This window comes from Zychaea mexicana (genome assembly GCF_025766255.1).
Source record: "Zychaea mexicana strain RSA 1403 chromosome Unknown BDB00scaffold_145, whole genome shotgun sequence".
Taxonomy (NCBI): Eukaryota; Fungi; Mucoromycota; class Mucoromycetes; order Mucorales; family Lichtheimiaceae; genus Zychaea; species Zychaea mexicana.
The window spans coordinates 73,005-80,210 of NW_026516808.1; the positions used below are offsets into that span (position 1 = coordinate 73,005).

General features: G+C 45.6%; 1 non-coding gene across 1 annotated transcript; it reads left to right on the forward strand.

The window, feature by feature from the left end:
* The first annotated feature begins 5,749 nt into the window (after positions 1–5,749).
* On the forward strand, positions 5,750–5,821 carry BDB00DRAFT_t121. Its single transcript has one exon. It is a non-coding gene; the product is annotated as a tRNA-Asp (tRNA).
* Positions 5,822–7,206: the final 1,385 nt, after the last annotated feature.

Below are 7,206 nucleotides of genomic sequence, written 5' to 3' on the forward strand. Positions count from 1 at the left end.
AGACGATCGTTTGATTCATTCGTTCACACATCCCATTGACCTGTGGTCTTACAGCCGTGGTAGTGATATGTCAGCAACCAAGGCCCTTCAGAAATTCCCGCACGAAGGCAGACTTGAAATTTGATCCTCAGTCAGTCAGTAGGTAGCGGGGCACACCAAACATCATCACAATGTGATCGAATAGAAACCTTGCAGTCGTGTCCTCATTGATATTGTCGACTACTACCGCAACAGGCCACCTCGTCAAATAGTCCACCGCAACCAGGAGATACTTGTCTTGCTTGTTTTCGTACTTGATTGGGCCAACAGCGTCACAGCCTACCATGTAGAAAGAATCGGACGGCGTGTCGATCGGCCTACCCATATTGTAGCGAGTTCTTCTTGCCCGAGCGCGAAATTGACATGACTCACACGACTGTACGATGGAGCGCACCTTCTCAAACAACCCTGGACCCGTATATGACATTTTAACTCGACGCCAAGTGTTGTTTATACCAAAATGACCTTCTGCATGGACCGCTCGAATAACATCGTTGACTACACCTTCATGTAATAGTTCTTCACCTTGTACCTGAGGAATTTCAGTTCGTCGGTATAGCCGCCCATCTACCATCATGTATTTGGCTGTATGGAATCTAATCTTGCGCTTGACCACTTCGGTGCTATCCAAGGGGTACCTCTTCCGCGAAAGGTAATGTACTAAGGCCAAATAAAACGGGTAATCCATATTGATAATTTCAGGAAGCTCCACCAGACAGCGTGACGCGTTACGAGACCAGAGACAAGGATGAACCGCCCAGAGTATAAGGTTTTTTTTTTGTGAGATAAAAGTGAGAGAGAGATGATATGATGATTTTTATTCTGCTTTTCAGAAGACATGCTTATATATAAGAGAGAAAAAGAAAAGGTACCAAAGTATCGGAAAGGGCATAAGTACTATATTGCTAAATAAAGAATAAGAAGAGAGTTGTTGACCGACATAATTGATAAAAGGAATGACGAGATCGTTATTTTCTGGAAGGAAACAGAGGAAGAAATGGAAAGGAGAATATACTGAAGCTAATATGAAAGAGGAATTAGAGTATATTAATAATAATAGGGCGGAAAGACTACAGCAGGTGGGACAAAGGCATCGGCCAGATTTTGCTGTCTACACATATACTCGATCGTAAAATCGTATCCGAGCAAAGCAGCTGCCTATCTTTGAATTTTCGGATTTGGCGCCTTCTCATGCGGACCAAAGATAAACTGGAGACAAGAGTGATCCGTGCGCGCCAAGAAATGCCGTCCAGCAAGAAGGTGTCGAAACTTCTCGACTGCCCAAACCAAAGCCAACGCCTCGATGTGTGTTGCTGCATATGATTTTTCTGGCCTACGTACTACGTGCGATGTATACGCAATGACGGTTTCTTCGCCGCCTGCGATTGGCTTTTGTGACAGGATGGCCGACAAACCGTGGGACGATGCATCAGTAGTAAGGATCTGCTGCTAGTCAGGGTCAGGGAACGAAAGTACATGTGGCTTCGTCAGTACTTGCTTGAGTGACGCGTATGCTCGTTGTTGCTCTTCTTCCCAAACAAAATCGTTTTGCTTTTGCAATAGTCTTATCAATGGTTCTGCCAGCTTTGCGTAATTGGCCACGAAACGATGATAATAGCCTGCCATACCCAAAAATGAACGTACTCCACCACGGTCCTTAGGTGCCGCCATTGCCAACGTCTTTTCAATATTTTTAGGACTTGGCTCTAGACCCACAGACGACACAACGTGGCCCAGATACTCGACTCGCCTTTGCGCAAACACGTACTTTTCTCGCCGCAGACGCAGATTCACCGCACGATACGCATCGAAGACCAGACGTAGATGTTCCAAATGCTGCTCGTAGGACTGGCTGTACACGACAACATCGTCAATAAAAACCTGGACGAAGTCACCAATATACGAGGAGAGCAGTGTAGTCATAGTACGTTGGAAGGTACTCGGCGCCGAGGCCAATCCAAAGGGCATCACTTTGAAAACGAACGTGCCAGCAGCACATGTAAAACCTGACTTTTCGACAGAATCCTCGGCAAGTGCCAATATCCTTGTGCGGCATCCAGCGTTGAAAACCACGACGCACCACCCAACGAGTTCAACAAATCATCGATTTACAGTAACGGATAGGTCTCGAGGACACTCTGCTTGTTCAACCGCTGGTAGTCGATAACCATGCGGAGGGCGCCTCCTTTCTTACGTACGAAGAACACTGGTGATGTCCACTTCCCCGTTGATGGTCGGATTAGACCAAGGTCAAGCATCTTCTTCAACTCTTCGCGCAGGTAACAGTCTTCTTCCCAGGACAAACGGAAAGGTTTTGATCGGACAGGAACTTCGCTAGTAGTCAGGATATGATGTTCTACTCCTACTACTCGACCTAATCCACTATTCTCATAGAATACATCCGAGAAAACATCGATCATTCCTTGTATTTCCGATGGCGGCTCCTCTGGCTCTTCCTGATCCAACTCGGCCTTGTCCAGGTTACCCAGCTCCTCGACGTAATACTTCAGTGACATATCGTCGATGGCCTGCACGGCACCACTCGCGCCAGACTCGTCACTTGAGCCATCCGCGCCTACTGCGACAGCAAAAATTTCCTTGGCTTCGCCAAGTCCGTCATTGGCAGATACGTTTTTCTTGATGGGGGGATCGGTTTGTAATTCCACGTAGCCACATCCTTTCTAGGTTGGGATGATCAGGGTTGATTCTTCGATTTTAGGAACGATGCCGTACGCCCTAAACCACGTCGTGCCCAAAAGACAGAGGTCACGGTTGTTCTTCATCTTGGTGATGCACATATGTTCAGGCCGCAGCTTCCCCGCCACACGAACCGGTACGCTCACCACGATCTCGCCAGTACAATCGGATTCCTCGTCCAGACCAGCCAACGCCAAACGATCACCACTTCCTTCGAGACCTAGCCTTCTTGCCAACGACTGGCTGATCACAGAGACAGCCGCACCCGAGTCGAAAACTGCTTTAACCACCTGGCCATTGATAACGACTGGCCCATGCAATGGAATGCTGCTTTGCATGGTACGTAAATCATATGGGTAGTTGTATATCGTATCTTCTGATTCATATCCATCGAGGTCATCGCTTAGGCTTGCTTCGTTGCTTGATGACACCTCCGACCAAGTACTGTCCCAGTCTGTATCCGATCCGCCATTGCCACTAGCGCTGCTACGACTATCGTCATCGCCAAAAGTATCGTCATCACCGCCAGTTTCGCCATCACCATCGCCATCGTAGCCATACGCCTCTCCAGCTGCCACCGCATGAATCATCACCGACGGATTCGTCGCGATCGCCTTGTTGCCTCGACCATGTAAAAACTTGAGCCCATCGCGGACGTCCGCGTACGCCTTCTTATCCAAGGCCAACCAATGAGCAAGGCTCAAACCAGAATCAACTTGCTTCAGCCGCTCCCAGATGTCCACTTGGTCGAGCTCGATCGGTAACTTGCGCGGGGGTTGCCGTTTCCTTGGCGCCTTGACTGCCTTCTCTTTGCTACTGCTGGTCCCGCCATTCTCGCCGCTCTTGTTGTTGCCGCCGCTACTGCCGTTGGGTTGGAGGATGGGCAAATTCAATGGCGCTATCACATTCTTGCCTTTCTTGTCCGCCCGAGCGTTCGACACCAACGATGTTTCCGACGCACCGCGCTTCTGTCCAACGGCATAGACATCGACCGCCTCCACTATGTGCACGCCAGACTTGCCTTGACCCGCTGCAACGCCAGACGACGACGGAACCTTGTTTTCTTCATTATTTCTTATTGGGGAATGGGAACTCGATTGGACGACAGTGTTCCCGCCTACTGCCGCCCGTTGCCATTTCCCTGGTCCTTTTGCACGAGACTCGGACACTGCATCGATATATGGCCTTCTTGGTTACAGTTCCAACATTTTGGTGGGGCCTTGGTGGGTAATTGGGAGGGGTTCTTCTGTACTGCTACGAGGGTCCAAGTTGTAATTGCAAGGCACGCAGACTTTCCGCCACTTGCGTCAACAATGTGTGCGTTTGCGACACCGAATCCTCTGGCGCCAAACTTGAAGGTGCCGCCCTGCCTGACGAAGCCACGCTGCTACCTACCACCTTGACTTCAGACTTTCTTCTCGATGCTACACCACTCACCCCCAAGACATCCTAGCTGCGCAAATACTTATTCCTTGCATTCTCGATGCGTACTGCCTTGTCTACCGCCTCTTTCCATGACGTTGCCACCACCGATTCTTCTATGCAAAATGCGATCTCTGGATCAATAGCTTGGACGAAATAGCAGACTTGGTACGACTCCTCAGCTAACCCAACCAGAGAAAACAGCTCCTGCAACTTATATGCGACATCCTTGACGGTTTCGCCTTGGTCTTGCTTTATGCATTCAATCTTCGCCCACCATGTCTCTCGATGTTCGGCCTAAATAAACCGCGCTTTAAACGCCTCTTTGAACGTTTCCCACGTAATGATGCTATCTTCTAGCGGCACCTACCAGAGTTCAGCTTGCCCCTTCAGATGCGAGGCCGCGACGAGCAACACCTCAGCATCAGACAGGTTGCCTCGTTGCCAGAGACGTCGAACTTGGCGAAGCCACACCATCGGATTCTCGCCCGAACCGGAACCAGAGAAGGAGCCAGGCGACGAGATAAACTTAAATATCTTGTTGTTTACGGAATCGGTTTCGTTCATTGTTCTTGATGCACGACACGGTCTTGTTCTTCAAATGATAATCGCGGTCGACCCCCCAAATTGATACGTGTGGTGTTTAGAAAAGGACAAAAGGTGGTATATAAAAAGAGGAAAAGGTAGAAAGGGTTCAGAAGAATAGGGTTGATATACAGTAAAATACAAATAGGCAGAATTCAGAAAATGAAAAGGAATCAGGAGTATGATGAACGCGAAATACAAATACACAGATACATGATTATAATAACGGCAAGTTCCACTTCCGGTGTCAATTGTCAATCCACAAATATATGTCTGAAAACGCTTTTTCTTTATTTTATCATGGGGTTAATCCCCTTTTATACACCCTGTCAACTAGGCGCGTTCGGCCGAGAACGACGCCAGGCACAGAGGACAACGATCTCTATCGGGTAGTTTGGACGGAGTAGAAGACGGAAAAATGGGAAAATGGATATAGCAATGTCTATACGATAGATAGAAACATAAGAGAGGGAGTACAACGGAAAATAAGAGGGGCCATGAAATTACAGGGTCATGGTAACAAGGTGAGGGTAATGAGGAAAAAAGGACAACAGAGAATAATATAAACTACATAGGGCAGGTAGCATGAGTACGTGAGAGAGTATAATACAGAAAATAAGAATGGATAGAAATATAAGGGACGGGTCCCATTAAAAGAAGCATAAAGAAGAAATAATATTCGGCGCCTAAGGCTGGTACGATTTAGAGTTGAAGGAACGTAAAATGACGCGAGAGGAAATGACAGAATTATTTACAGAAAAAGAGCTAAGGGAAATAAGAAAAATAAAGGGAACTAACAAAAAGGGAAAAAGAAGTATGATAATCCCTGGATGGGGGGTACGAGAAGAATTGTGGGGAGTTAGGGGGGGAAACCTGTGGATCGGATGACCATCGCCGGCAGAAAGATCTGCCACCGAAATCGCCCATGATTGGCCGAAGCCAGAATTCGTTCGTCGGGAATATATGAGGCCAGATAGCCCCACACACTTCGTGTCACAACATCGTATCTCGGATAGTATAGTGGTCAGTATCCCCGCCTGTCACGCGGGAGACCCGGGTTCAATTCCCGGTCCGAGAGTGCTGTTATATCTTAACTAGAAAGTAGTAATATATCTTTTTAGCTCATTGTCATAGTATCGAATCCTTTTGGCGGAGATACCATAGCTAGGGGATAAGAGAAAAGGGATAGAATAGAGTATGTAGATCCAAGGTATTTATACCTTTTGAACAACTTAGAAGAACCAATAAAATATATAATAACGATATTACTAATATAATTACAAATCTGATGAAGGTCGATAAATAATTATGAGAGGAGTTGAAGGGATTGGTGCTGCAAGGTTTCTAAAGAACTGTTATTGTGATTGGTGTGGTAACTTCTTGTAAGCGCAAAGGATAAATAAGGTACACGGACAATGCACGCTATTAGCCTGTGAATCTCATTAGTTCATGCTTCAGGCCGAGAAACATGCTGCGACAATAGCATGTGTTGAGTCCTTTTGGTGGATAAGTACTGTAGCCATTAGAAAGAGATGTTGCAGCATGTTTCTCATCCCAAAACATAAACCAATGAGATCCACAGACTAATGGTATGTATTGTCCGTATTTCTCTTTTGTCCTTTGTGCTTACAAGAAGTTTGTGATGATAGAGCTTTAATAAAGATAATAAGGGACAAGATTAAGTATCTTTGAGATTATGTTTTATTCCAACATAAAATAAAGCTCTTTTATATTCTAGCTATTAAGACAGCAATATCAATTCATCTGACTAATGGATAAACTATGTGATAGAGGATGGATCAAGGACATATCAGAACTTCTATTGAAGTCGCTATGTTAATCGGGCACATCTTTGAAACTGGCGTTAGCTGATGTAATGGCTGATGTACCTGTTGATAAGTTCATTGTCCTGTTTACGTAAGGTGGATCATCTGAGTGAGAGATTTTATTCAATAGTGTTTAGCCGAAATACTGTAGTGTTCATACGTGTGTGCTATAATGTTTAACCAAATATCTTATTGTTGATATCTTGAGCAGTGTATTAATGTGGTTCACTACAAAGGTACCACACTGATCGTGAAATTACTTCTTTAAAACATTCAAAGTAGGATGCATATCAAAACCATAAAACTGGGACCGAACTGAACCGAAACTGAGAAATATGGTTCAGTTCCTACCAAGAACCAAACTAGAACCAAATTGGTTCTATATACATAGAACCGAAGAACTGAGAGGCAGAAGATCAATATCCTTATTCCACCCAAAAATGAGAATTGGGTTGGCACCTCCCTACCCCCAATTTTCAATTTTTTTAAAAGTCAGTAAGGGACCATCACTGGGTAAAGGACTTGGAGAAAAAAATCAAAAGCATGTCAGCTATACAAGTTCTTTATTCTTACATAAATTTAAAGGTTATTAGTACCAAACTGATTGTAGTACACTCTTTTTCGAAATCAAAGTCGT